Genomic DNA, 14,919 nt, shown 5'->3' on the forward strand with positions numbered 1-14,919 from the left:
TCCATAACATGTTTTTCTTTTTTTCGATGTACTTTGAAAATACCTTGTCAAATTGACTCAACAATATATCTAATTTTTCTACAAATATGATTTATGCAGTTACAGCTCAAATTTAATATATATTAACTAAAATTCTAAAATTGCACTTAATAAATTAAAATAATCAAACGGATCCAAAACATTACCAAAATTTCATATGAAACAATCTATGTTCCCTATTGCCTGTAAAAAAGTTTTGAAGTCAAACCCAAGTTCGGCTATCACTTTGAATCCAAATATTATCGATTCCTTCTTAGCGCTACAATTCTTCTTCTGAAAGCTTCGGTTTGTAAACATTGTACATGACAAATTGTGCGAAACCTTCTCAATTTTTTACCACAGCCTCCATGTACGATATCATCACATCATGACAAATCTCATGATTTACAGACTTCGTTTGCTTTTGTTTAGAGTTTAAAAACCAACCAGCCACACGTTTGTGGTCGTGTTTTCTAAACAAGATGTCCAAAATTTCTATTAATTTCCCGAGTAAGGCCTAACACTGAACTCAATAACATGAATATCATTTTTCTACTCATTTTATTCTATTATTTCAATCACTTACAGATCAAATTTGACTTATACCAAAAAATTCCTAGAAATGCAGTAAATTAATTAAATATAGCAAACAGATCAAGAAATATACCAAATTTTAACATGGAATACCACATGTTGTATGTTGAGACTAGAAAAAGTTTCAAGGTCAAAAGAGACAAAAATAAAATTATTTGTTGAGTGCCACAGATTTACACTCGGCAAACATATTAACGGACGGATACGTGACACGTCTTTGCCGAGTGCCTCCCTTTGCCGAGTGTTTTTATTCTCTTTTGCTGAGTGCCAAAATTTGCTGAGTGTTTATGCACATTTTTTCCGAGTGTTTCTACTAATGGACACTCGTCAAACATATTAACGGATGTACACGTGGCATATTCTTTGCCGAGTGCCTCCCATTGCAGAGTGTTTTTTTTCTCTTTTGCTGAGTGCAAAAAGTTGCTGAGTGTTTATGCGTGTTTTTGCCGAGTGTTTTTTAATCTATTTACCATGTGTCATATTTTTGCCAAGTGTTTTTGTGGAATGCACCCGGCAAAGAAGGTAGCACATGGCAAAGCCACAGTTTCCGGTAGTGGATACATGCCATCTCCATCGGGTGCTAGATCCTTGGCCTTGATGAGGATTTTCCATGGACTCAGGAACGCCATCATCTTGTGTGTTACCAACATTGGCGATGAGGCAATTTTATTGTTGAACACCATATCGTTCCTTACTATGTATTCATGTAGCACTATGCGGACATGGGGTTGAAAGTGCATTTGGCCCCTATGTGGGTTTTGCTGTTGATGACATGCATAGTTAGGGGACTAATACTTTTGTTAAGTGTTTAATAGGTTCTAATTTAAACAAAAGGCAAAAGTATATGAAAAGACTCTCAAAGAGCCCCATGTGCAAAGCTAAGACGGCGATGAACTCAAAAGAAGTCTAGCATATTATTTCTAATTTTGAAATTGAGTTTAGGAACCCCGTACTATAAAGAGGGATGCGGTGCGGATGGATTGCTTGAAGGTGCAAAGGTGCTTTATTAAGATGCTAACCAAAACTTGAGAGACACAAAACATCCACGAACACAACCTTTACCTCAGTTTTCTTTATGTATGTCGGAAGTTCCGACGGTGTGTCGGAAGTTTCGACAGTCATCGGAAGTTTTCAGAAAGTCTCGACAGGGACTCTCTGTCTGCCTAGTTGATCCCTGCCGGAAGTTTTGACAATGTGTTGGAAGTTCCGATAGGGGTCAGGAGTTTCTGGAAACTCCCGACGGGAGTTCTCGGTCCAGCTGGGGTGTCCCTGTTGGAAGTTTCGACACTGTGTCGTAAGTTCCAATAGGTACATTACCAGCACAGTAACGGATAGTTTTGGGGGGCTGGGTATAAATACCCATCTACCCCCTCCTTCATTTGCTGCTGACCTAACTCGAGACAAAGACCCCCAAGCATTCATTTCTCACTTTCCTCACTCCCCTTTGAGCCAAATCCTTGAGTCCTTGAGCTAGGGTTTGAGTGAGAGTGAGATTGAGAAGGTGTGTGACTTGCGGGTTGAGTTGAAGTCTGAGAAGTTCATCTCAAGATGCATCTCAAGCATCTCCAGCTCTGATTCGTCTTCTTTACTCTTGAAGCTTGTTTCTAGATGGGTAAGCGTCGCCCGTTGAGTGTCCTCTTTGTGTGCTGCGCCCAGGAGCGTTTGTATTACCCAATCCTTTGTGGATTCAATAGTAAGTGACTCAATCTTCCTTTATGGTTGATTGAGAGAGGTAAAGGGTTAGTGAGGACCCAGCTCTTTGTGAGCTCCTCAACAGAGACGTAGCTCTCTTAGTGAGAGTGAACTCCGGTAACAAATCTTTGTCTCACTTGTTGTTCAATTCTTTACTATCTTATGCCCTAGAGCTTGTTTGTATCCAATCTCCTTATTTGTGTAGTTCCTAGCTTGCTCATCACCTGGAGTAGCCTCTACACGTTATTTACAATACTTTGATTCAAATAGAATTGGCAGAATCAGCTTTAATTTTGAATTTCGCTCTGCCCCTTCTATCCTGTCGGAAGTTCCGGCACGGTACCGGAATTTCCGACGCGTCGAAAGTTCCAGCACTACGTTGGAAGTTCTAACAGTTATAATACCACTGTGAGTTTTTCAGGAAAAATTTGAAGTGTGCCGATTCACCCCCCCCCCCCCCTCTAGGCATCACAAGACCCTTTCAATTGGTATTAAAGCCTAATCCCTTGATTAAGGCTTAACCGCTAAGGGATCAAGATGTCGCATAGTAGGATGGTGTCGGAGCTGCCGAAGAAGCTGCCGCTCGAGCCGTGGCCACCGCGGCCGTCGTTGGAGCAACGACAAGTCATGGAGGCAGCAACCTTGACCCTTTTAGCCAATTCCAAAGGAGTCGACCGCCATCCGTTCACATTGCTAGCTCAAGCGATGACTCAAGCTCGAGCGATGAGCTTGAGGGGGACTTGGAGGCCAAGAAGAAGAGAAAAGAAAGGATAAAGGCCAAGATTGAGATGAAAGCCAATAAGTTGATGAAGAAGAAGATTAAGGAAGAAAGCAAAAAGCACCCCTTCTTCGGATATAACCAAGTTCCTCCTAACTACCCTCCTCCTTCTTCTCAATATCCCTCCTCTCAATTTCAATCCATTCACTTTGGGAAACCGCCATACTTTGATGGGACGGATTATCCCAAGTGGGATTATGATATGAAAATGCACCTCTACGGGCTTCACCCTTCTATTTGGGAAGTTGTGGTTATAGGTGTGACGCCGCCAAAGAATGGCATACCAACAGCCGAACAAGCTCAAGACTACTTCCGCAATGCTCAAGCCGTACGAGTCATTACTGGCTCATTGTGTGGCAAGAATTCAACAAAGTTTGGTCTGTTGAAATTGCCAAGGTCATTTGGGACACACTCAAGGAAGCTCATGAGGGAACCGATCAAGTGAGAGAAGGAAAGATGGATTTGATTCATGGAGAGCTAGAGCACTTCATAATGCTAGAGGAAGAAACAGTCACCCAAATGTTTCGTAGGCTAATGCTCCTCGTCTTGGACATTAGAACACTTGGAAGTACAGATTGGGATGATCACAAGGTCACAAAGAAAAAATGCTCAGAGCATTGACCCCAAGGAATCCAACACTTGACACAATGATTAGAAGAGATCCAAGCTTCAAGACAAAGACTCCTAATCAACTCCTTGGTGAAATCTTGCATCAAGAGTTGGTTGAGAGATATGTGGCCAAGTCACTTAGCATGAGGATGAACAACAGCTTAGCCCTCAATGCTAGCTCTAGTCAAATGATCGAGCCAAGCCCAAGGCTCTCAAAGCTAAGAATGAAGAATCAAGTGAAGGAAGCACCGATGAAGAAATCACCTTCGCTATAAGAAACTACAAGAAATTCTTGAAAAAGAATGCATTCAAGAAGTTTGGTGAGGATAGGAAGAAGACCTCCAAAAGAAGATGCTATGAGTGCAAGGAAGTTGGTCACTTCATCGCCGATTGCCCGCACAAGAAAAAGAAGGAATTTGAAGAGAAGAGGTTCAAGGACAAGAGCAAAGACTACAAGAAGAAGTATCAAGGTCAAGCTCATGTCGGCCAAGAGTGGGACTCAAGCGATGATGAGGATAACAAAGAAGGTATGGCAACACTTGCCATACTCAACCCCACTACACCAACAAAGCTCTTCAACAACTTCTTCGACAACGAAGATGATACTCCTTTTTGCCTCATGGCAAAGGGTGCTAAGGTACCAAACATCACATCCTCCTCATCTTCATCAATCTCATCGTCTATCTTAAGTAATGCTCAAAATGAACTAGATGATGAGGAAGAAAATCTTAAGGCCAACATGATGAAAGAATTTGGTAAGAAAGGCTATAAAGAAATTAAAAAAATATTAGAGAAGTTGGAGAAAAAGAAAGAGTCTCTCAATAGGCAAGAAGACTTGCTCATCCTTGAAAAGGAGAGAAACCTTATCTTAGAGAAGTCTCTAGCCAAGGAAAAGTTTAAGGGTGAAAAATTAGCTATTGACCTCTCTCTAGCTAATGATTCACGTGAGAGGATGTCAAAGGAACTTACTTTGACAAATGAATCTCTAGCTCTTCTAAAGGCCTCTCATAGTGAACTTCAAGAAAGCCTCTCATGCTTGACGGTCAAATTCAAAGACCTTGAAGTTAACTATAGTGCTCTTTGGGAAAGCTCCAAGGCCATTATCAAGGCAAGTCTTGACTCCAAGGCCTCCAATAGTGAAGGATGCTCAAAATGGTATAAAGTTAATGTGAATGCTTTGTGTTACTAACCTTGCTAAGCTAGAGGCATCAATCAAGGCCAAAGATGCTCAAATCAAGAGGTTGAATATGTTGGTAGCTCAAGGGTATGAAGGTAATACCAAGCCCGAGCCTAAGATTAAGTACAAGGATGGAAAGCATCCTAAGCATTTGGACGGGCTTGGCTATCACAAGGGAAGCAAGGTAAGTGACTGCAAGGTGGTGAATGGTAAGGAAGTCATCAAGTTTAGCAAGGGTGCAAACCTTAGTGACTTGATGGACATGGCTCATGGCAAAGTCAAGACAAGTTCATCTCAAGACAAGCCAATGGCCAATGTAACCACTAAGGTAAGTGTTATGGAGAAATCCATAACTTGGTCAAAGAACAAGGTGGTTTCACATGAGCCATCATCCAACTACACCACCGACTACATGGTAACAGTAGACTACAATGGTAAAATAGTAGTCTAAGTATGTCAGTGCCCACACTAAGAAAGCTATCCTTAGGAGTGTGTGGGTTCCAAAATTTTACGCATCTAACCAACAAGGACCGAAATCTTTTTGGGTACCTAAATTCCAAGCTTAATTTGTCTTGTAGGCCTAGTCCTCTAGTGGTACTTCATGGTTGCTTGATAGCGGTTGCTCAAACCATATGACCGGGGAGAAGGAAATGTTTGCATCTCTAGAGCTTCATGACATACCCAAAGAAAGCATTGTCTATGGAGACAATAGCAAAGGAGATGTGATTGGAATGGGTAACATTGCTATCTCAAATGACAACTCTCTCTCTAATGTTTATTTAGTTGAATCTCTAGGATACAATTTGTTGTCGGTCTCACAACTTTGTGAGAAGGGCTACAATTGTCTCTTTACTAATAAGAGTGTGACCGCCTTTAGAAGGGATGATTCCTCTATTCAAGGGGGAGATCAAGGTTATCAACATCAAGGTGATGAGCCACAAGTTGAAGATGATGATCATGGACCTATTCAATAACAATCCCAAGTGCTCCTCCCCAACGGGATCACCCTATTGACAACATCATTGGGAGTATCCAAAGAGGGGTAACTACTTGTCCCCGTTTAGCAACCTTTTGTGAATGTTACTCATTTGTTTCCCCTATGGAACCTTTCAAGGTGGAAGAAGCACTTGAGGATCTAGATTGGGTGATGGCTATGCAAGAAGAGTTGGACAACTTCACAAGGAATGAAGTATGGGAGTTAGTGGAGAGACCAAAACAAAATGTGATTGGCACCAAGTGAGTTTTCCACAGCAAACAAGATGAACATGGTGTGGTCACAAGGAACAAGGCAGGTTAGTTGCAAAAGGTTTCACCCAAATTGAAGGTTTGGATTTCAATGAAACCTATGCACCCGTAGCTAGGCTTGAGTCAATTCGTATATTACTTGCCTATGCTACTCACTATGATTTCAAGCTATATCAAATGGATGTGAAGAGTGCATTTTTGAATGGCCCCCTATCCGAGTTGGTGTATGTTGAACAACCGCCGGGCTTTGAAGATCCAAAGTTTCCAAACCATGTGTACAAGCTCCATAAGGTGCGGCTTAAGCAAGCACCTAGAGCATGGTATGAATGTCTTGAGGATTTTCTTCTCAACAACGACTTTGTGATGGGCAAAGCCGATTCTACTCTATTTATTCATAAAGTTGGTAAAGATATATTTGTTTGCCAAATATATGTCGATGATATTATATTTGGTTCCACTACTGAAAAGTTTTGTGAAGCGTTTAGTAGGATGATGACCAAGAGGTTCGAGATGTCTATGATGGGCGAGTTGAAGTTCTTCCTCGGATTTCAAATCAAGCAAATGAAGGAAAGAACTTTCATATGTCAAACAAAGTATACAGGAGATATGCTAAAGAAGTTTGACATGGTCGACGCCAAGCCCATCAAGACACCCATGGCGATTAATGGACATCTTGATCTTAATGAAGATGGAAAGCCGGTCGATCAAAGGGTATATCACTCCATGATTGGCTCCCTTCTTTATCTTTGTGCATCTAGGCCTGATATTATGCTTAGTGTGTGCATGTGTGCAAGATTTCAAGCCAATCCTAAGGAATGCTATCTAATGGTTGTTAAGAGAATCTTTAGATATTTAGTGTATACTCTTAACCTTGGCTTGTGGTATCCCAAGGGCTCCTCTTTCGATTTGCTTGGCTACTCCGATTCAGATTATGCAATTGCAAGGTAGATCGAAAGAGTTCTATCGGGACTTGCCAATTTCTTGGTCGGTCTTTGGTGTCTTGGAGCTCCAAGAAACATAATTCGGTTGCTTTATCCACCGCCGAGGCCAAATATGTGGCCGTGGGTGCGTGTTGTGCCCAACTCTTGTGGATGAAGCAAACATTGAGTGACTTCGGGTGTGAGTTTAGTAAGATTCCACTCTTGTGTGATAACGAGAGTGCCATCAAGCTAGCTAACAATCCGGTGCAATACTCACGAACAAAGGACATAGATATTAGACATCACTTCTTGAGGGATCATGAGGCTAAGGGAGATATTGCTTTACGTCATGTAAGCACCGAGAGGCAACTTGCTGATATCTTCACTAAGCCTCTGGATGAGCAAAGGTTTTATGATTTTAGCAGTGAGCTAACCATCTTGGATTCTCATAACTTGGCTTGACCTGTTGCACATACTCTTGATTGTTGCCTAGATAAGAAAAAAAATTTCCTTGTGTTGAGTATATTTTCCAAAACTTGGATTTTTGATCCTCGGATCAAAACTTGACTCAAGTGATCATTGTTATGTATTGATGATTCTTAGCTGATCATTTTAGGGTCAAGTCGTCTTATTTGTCCATAAGCCATTCATCTAGAAAACTCAATCAAAATCCATCTCAAAATCTACATTTTTGGAACTTTCTTGCTCCTGTCGGAACTTCCGATACTATTTCGGAACTTCTGACAGATGTCGGAAGTTTCCAGGAAGTCCCGATGGGGTGTCTCTATAGAACTCTTCATCCCCTGTCAGAACTTCTGACCCTGTGTCAGAACTTTCGACAGGAGTTGTGGGTGTATAAATACCCTTGTGCCGGCCCTATCTCCAACGGCTCCCTCCCTTTCCAAACTTGCACCTCCTCCTCTCCAAACTCACCACTCATCGAGAGATCTCGATTTTGGACCAGCAAAAGCTCAAGGAATCAGCTACATTGGATTCCTTCAGTCTCGGAATTTCCGATCCACCGTTTCAATCTCCTGATCCGCGCGGGAATTCTCTAAGGTATCTCTTTTAAAAATCCCATTGGCTGATCTCTCAATGTCATAGGAATTAGAGTCTCATATCTTAGGAATCATCTCTAGGTTGATCTTAGGTCCTTTTCCCGAGATATCTCAAAGTTTGCATGGATAAATCTCAATTTCCATGGATTTAGGGTGTGTTCGGGCTCTGTTGGAACTTCCGACACTATCTCGGATGTTCCGACAAAAGTTTGTCAAGCCTTAAAACCTTATCCACTCTATCTAATCCATCAGCCCTTTCTTGTTATATCTTATCAGATGGTTCATGAAAGGAGGAGCAAGAGGCAGGAGGACAATCCTGAGATTGAGTCCGACTCCAAAACCGATTCGGATGACATGTCTATTGCACAAAGGACTAGCAAGCGCAAGGCAGTCCCTAAAATGCCCGCTTGTGCTAGAGGAAGAGGGAGACCTAGTGCCATTGCAGGAGCTAGCCAAACCGCTCGCCCTCACATGAAGCAAGCATTGGCTCCGGGCACTCACCTGGATGACAATGAAGATATCAATTTGGATGCCCTTCAGTCTGTGATCCTTAGGATTAAGAAGCCCATCCATCAAGAGGCACCCGGTTACACACCCCTTCATCCCGTAGATTATCTTAAAGGGAGGCATAATGTGCTAAAGTTAAGGTATGATGACCCCTCCAAGTACCAAAAGGAATTCTATGGGGATGTGCGCTTTTGGCTTGATTTCCATGCGGATTGGTATGAGACTGTGATCTTTACTAAGAGACATCCTACAATGGAAATGAAGTCAATGGATTGGGATTACCTCTTTGATGTGGATTTGGAAGTGGTTGGTCAAGTGAGTGATGCTTGCAACAATAAATTTCTTCGGAGGATCATGGAATTCAATCAAGATTGGAATGAAGAAGTTGTGGCTCAGTTCTATGTCACTCTCTATATTGACAGGGCAAACAAGGTGATGCATTGGACTCTCCAAGGGAAGCCTTTGTCTATCTCATATGAGCGATTTGCTCAAATTCTAGGCTATGGAGGACCTTATCTCAATGGTCCTAAGATTCATGATGAAAATATCTTAGAGGATGGAGAGATGGCGTTTATGTATGATGCTGTTTTTGGCCCCATTGAGCATGGCACTACAAAGGGGATGATACCGTATTATCGCTTGCTAAATCAGCTGTTCCGGTACAATATTACCCCCAAAATTGGAGACTTGGACAACATCTCTAACATACCGAAGAACATACTTGCATGGATGCATCCGAGTAAAGGGGAATTCAATGTGTTTGATTTTATTTGGGAAGAGATTATTATTTGCTCCTACTCACCGAGGAAGAGTTGTCACTATGCCCCTTACATATTTGCTATGATTAAAGAGGTGACACATTTGGAAATATTGACTGACAAGGCTCATCCAATCTATCGGCCAAAGAAGGGTCAACTTGTGAGACTTCTCCATATTGGTTCTCATGCAATTCATCCTTTGCCAAGCTCTTCACAAGGTCCTCCGGCATTGGAACCTACTCAAGCTCAAGGACCTTCCTCTTCTCAAGGTCCTTCCTTGGAGCCCTCATCGTCTAGGCCATCCACTTCTAGGGGTCCTTCTCGTGCCCCTAAGAAGAAAGGTATTCTAAGCTTCATCTCACAAGGCTTATTTGCATGCTTTAATGTGGCAAAGCACAATGCGGATGAAATATATGCCCATAAGAGACACATGGATGAAGAACTCTTGAAGATAGAGAAGAGGCAAAAGGAGCTTATGGCTAAAGGTGAACTTCTACATTCTCTGGTTCGTGCTCCTCTTGACTTCCCTCCACCACCGGTGTTCTATAATCCTTGGGAGGAGTTTGGGCAGCCCTCGGTCTTCTTTGGGGCCTCCCAAGGTGGTATGGAGGAAGAAAATTTTGGTGGACGGGAGGAGTCTAGTGAGGAGGAAGAGGAAGACATTCCCGAAGCCAACACTCCCGAACATGAAGGTGACACTTGTGATGATGAGGGCGACGCCGACGAGTGAAGGCCCATGGAAGGGCCTCCCCTTTTTGGCGCTTGATGCCAAAGGGGGAGTGACGCTCACCATGGATGAAATGGAGATGTGGTGGATGTATCTTAGCTTATCTTTATCCTTTATAGTGTGGCTTGTGGACTTATAAGTGTGGTGTGATGATTGGTGCGTGCCAAGTGAAAACCTTAAGTTTGTAAGACATATTTGCTATGCTAGTGTGGTTTATATCTCCTATTTGCTATGTGATGAGTAGTTTATATCTTTGGTAATGTATTGTTCCTTTTTCCTTGTTGAAGTGCCTCATATTGTCATATGCATCACGTTATTATTCTTATCACACACTTGCACCCCCATGATTGCAAGGATTTAGGGGGAAGCCTATTTAATATGTGCAATTTGGCATTTGAGGCCACAAATCTCCTCATGCACATATTAAGGAGGAGCTCACCTATATAGTTGCAATCAAAACTATTTTGTATCTCTTGTGAGCCCTAACTGTGTTGTCATCAATCACCAAAAAGGGAGAGATTGAAAGTGCATTTGGCCCCATATGTGGGTATTGGTGTTGATGACGCGCATAGTTAGGGGACTAATACTTTTGTCAAGTGTTTAATAGGTTCTAATTTCAAGAAAAGGCAAAAGTATATGAAAAGATTCTCAAAGAGCCCCATGTGCAAAGCTAAGACGGCGATGAACTCAAAAGAAGTCTAGCTTATTATTTCTAATTTTGAAATTGAGTTTAGGAACGTCGTACTATAAAGAGGGATGCGGATGGATTGCTTGAAGGTGCAAAGGTGCTTTATTGAGATGCTAACCAAAACTTGAGAGACACAAAACATCCACAAACACAACCTTTACCTCATTTTTCTTTATGTATGTCGGAAGTTCTGACGGTGTGTCGGAAGTTCTGACGGTGTGTCGGAAGTTCCGACAGTTTTCAGAAAGTCCCGACAGGGACTCTCTGTCTGCCTAGTTGATCCCTGTCGGAAGTTTCGACACTGTGTTGGAAGTACTGATAGGGTTCGGGAGTTTCTGGAAACTCCCGACGGGAGTTCTCTGTCCAGCTGGGGTGTCCCTGTCAGAAGTTCCGACACTGTGTCGGAAGTTCCGATAGGTACATTACCAGCACAATAACGGCTAGTTTTTGGGGGCTGGGTATAAATACCCATCTACTCCCTCGTTCATTTGCTGCTGACCTAACTCAAGACAAACACCCCCAAGCATTGATTTCTCACTTCCTCACTCCCCTTTGAGCCAAATCCTTGAGTCCTTGAGCTAGGGTTTGTGTGAGAGTGAGATTGAGAAGGTGTGTGACTTGAGGGTTGAGTTGAAGTCCGAGAAGTTCATCTCAAGAAGCATCTCAAGCATCTCTGGCTCCGATTCGTGTTCTTTACTCTTGGAGCTTGTTTCTAGACGGCTAGGCGTCACCCGTTGAGTGCCCTCTTTGTGTGGTGCGCCCGGAGCGTTTGTATTACCCAATCCTTTGTGGATTTAATAGTAAGTGACTCAATCTTCCTTAGTGGTTAATTGAGAGAGGTAAAGGGTTAGTGAGGACCCAGCTCTTTGTGAGCTCCTCAACAGAGACGTAGCTCTCTTAGTGAGAGTGAACTCCGATAACAAATCTTTGTCTCACTTGTTGTTCAATTCTTTACTATCTTATGCCCTAGAAGCTTGTTTGTATCCGATCTCCTTATTTGGGTAATTCCTAGCTTGCTCATCACCTGGAGTAGCCTCTACACGTTATTTACAATACTTTGATTCAAATAGAATTGGCATAATCTCCTTTAATTTTGAATTTCGCTATGCCCCTTCTATCCTATCGGAACTTTCGGCACAGTACCGGAAGTTCTGACACATCAGAAGTTCCGACAGTTCTAATACCGCTGCGAGTTTTTCAAGAAAAATTTGAAGTGTGCCTATTCACCCTCCCCCCTCTAGGTATCACAAGACCCTTTCAGGGGTGTGGCCACCATCTCCTAAGCTCCAAATTCCAACCACCTCACTTGCCTTTGCAATCTCCTCTACACATAAGCTTTTTATAAGGAGAACCAACCATAACTTGGATTGTTAGTAAATGCGGTTGTACCTACTTCCCATCGGGAATCTCCTCACAAATAAGCTTTTCATAAGGAGAACCAATCATAACTTGAATTGTTAGCGAATGTGGTTGTACCTCCTTCCAACAGAAATAAAACCCTTAGTTTGACATGATAGATGTGCCTGTAACAGTAAGGGTGTCTCTTCATCACTTCTCTTCGTCAAACTTAAATCTATTAGTTCGGTCTACCGGAGACGATCAAAGGTTGTATCAGTGTGTGCATAGTTATGGTTGTGTGCGTGAACGTCTAAACAATATTTTAAAAATATTTCCTAGAATCGCCTGTACTAGCCCAACCCTGCAAATTATTGATTCCACACTCAGACAGTAAGACCTAGACCTAGATATTTCATCCGTTTTTATTTATAAGACATGGTATGCACGGTGTTCTAAATTATAGTTTGACCATTCATTTACTCTATATTATATTATTTTATGATTATAAACTTATAATTATTATTGATTATCAAATCAATCATATAAAATTTACATTACAGAATAAAAAATTGATTGTTAAATTATTAGTTAAAGATTGTAAAGACGCGTGTGTGCGCCTGGTCCGGCAATTAGGACTAGGGGTGGGCATTTGGTTAGACCGAACCGAACTGATCCATCCCTTGGTCTTTTTGAAATTTCGGTTAGCTAAAACTAGGAACCGATCGGTTCCTGCGAATTATCAAAACCGAGCGATTCGGTTTCGATCAGTTTGGTTTGGTCTTCGGTTGTGACCGAACTGACCGAGCTGCTGGTGAACACATCAAATAAAATCACGCATCCAGTGCTAGTGAACTCAAATCAAGATGGAGTAGGCACACATCGACACAAATGGAACACAAAACAAACACCAATCGAAGTGCAAGAGCTGTAGGTGCAAATGAAATACAAATCAAACACTAATCTGTACACAGGAGCTGCACGAGATTCCTTGCAGGTGCTTGCACGTGATTCAGCTCATCCCGTGCTTGCAGGTGGAGCTCGACGACCTGGAGGCGGGGCCACGCATGCAAAGGCCGACCATCCCTGCCGCAAGCATCGCGACGAGCACTCCAACTGGCTGCAAGATTGGAAGGGAAGGGAGGCAGGGGAGAAGTGCGGCGCCGTCGGGCTGCAGGGTTTGAAGGGAGGGGAGACAGGGAAGAAGAGCGCCACCGCCGCCGGAGCGAGGAACGTGGCCAGCCGCGGATGAAGTGGATGGAGATTGGTGATGGAGAGTGTAACAACCCAAAATAGTTAATCATGTCATGGAGCATACATGAGCATCATCTCTAGCGTCATTGCATCTTTTGAGTATAATTGGTTTACCACTGGACTTGAAATTAAATTAAAAAACATGACTTTTTGCATGTACCTTGTGAAGCAACTTAGATTTTGACTATAGAACATATGCTGGAAGATGGCTTGATAAATTAGTACTTCTTCAAATATGAATTTAGGTAACTTCTTCCGGGTTTTTAGAGACCATCTTGATGCCAAACAGCTTACCTGAAAACCCCAAAATAGCATTCCGGGAAGAATTTTCATTTCAAACCTGCAATAGCTATGATACCAGTTATGAGCAAAATGGATCGCCCTTGATTTATACTATCTCCTTGATTTATTTCATAATTTTTGGAGATCTCTAGGTGGTCCAATTTGAATTGTCATGTTTAATCGGTTCTATCTGTTTCATTTCGTTTCCGTCAGCATGTTCTTCCTTTAATCTTTATAAATCCATCAAAACTCTTAGAATAGCTGTTGTTGATGTTTTGTGCGGAGTTTCTACAAAGTTTTGTGAAATTTTCATAGGTTTTTGTGGAGTGTTCGAAGATTTTTGCGGATTCTCAGTTTTCCTTTTTGGACAGTTGCGAAAACTCCATAAAATTGGTTCGGAGATCTCCGCAAGCGCCAATTCCCCTCGTTCTGTCTGCCTGACGCTGTTGTTTCCCTCACGATGCGCTGGCCATTTTCTGTGCCACGCACCTACTGCCCGTCGCCCGCATGCCGTCACGCTGTCCTCTGCCATCCGCCCCTCCCCACAAAACCCCCGAGACCCCTTCCTCCGTTTCTCTCTCTCCCTTGCTCAGTTCTTTCCTGTGCTCCTGCCGCTCGTCCTCTGCTCACCAGCGCCGTCGCCCGGAGCAGGAGCTAGCTGGCAAGGCCAGGGACAAGCTCCCCCTCCTCCACGTCGACCTCCCCCACGCAAGAATTAGGCTGGAGCAAGCTGTTCTTCAAGTTTTTCTTCCTCAACTCCGGTGAAGCAAGTCCAAGTCTGATATCCTCCATCACCGCTCTACTCCAACTTGCAGCTCTTTGAATTGTCCTTCCCCATCGTTGGTGAGGTTCCCCTATGGTTTCCCCCTCCTCTCTCCTTCATTGAAAGATCCTCCATTAACCCCATGGAAGCTTATCTCCATTGATGTTGCATGTCGTTGCTATGACCTAAAACTGAATCCCCATCACCAAAGGAAGCTCTAGGATCAAACCCCACTGCAATCGGTTGCCAGAATCACCGGTTATGCCATTTTCGGGAACTTGATGAGTTAATTACAGTTCTGCCATTGAGGGAAAACGTGAATATATTCTTGTTGTGTGTAGGATTTAAGTGTTCTATCATGTATTAGATGCTTTAAATTGATGTACTAGTATGATAAAAATAGTTTACCTTCTTTTCCATGCATCTCATACATCATTTGCACCTTTCATGCATTTAATTAATTATGCATCATTGCCTTTGTGTAGAGATCAAAAAGCCGGAGCAAGAGGTGGGT

Source organism: Setaria viridis, chromosome 8 (assembly GCF_005286985.2).
Source record: "Setaria viridis chromosome 8, Setaria_viridis_v4.0, whole genome shotgun sequence".
Classification (NCBI taxonomy): domain Eukaryota; kingdom Viridiplantae; phylum Streptophyta; class Magnoliopsida; order Poales; family Poaceae; genus Setaria; species Setaria viridis.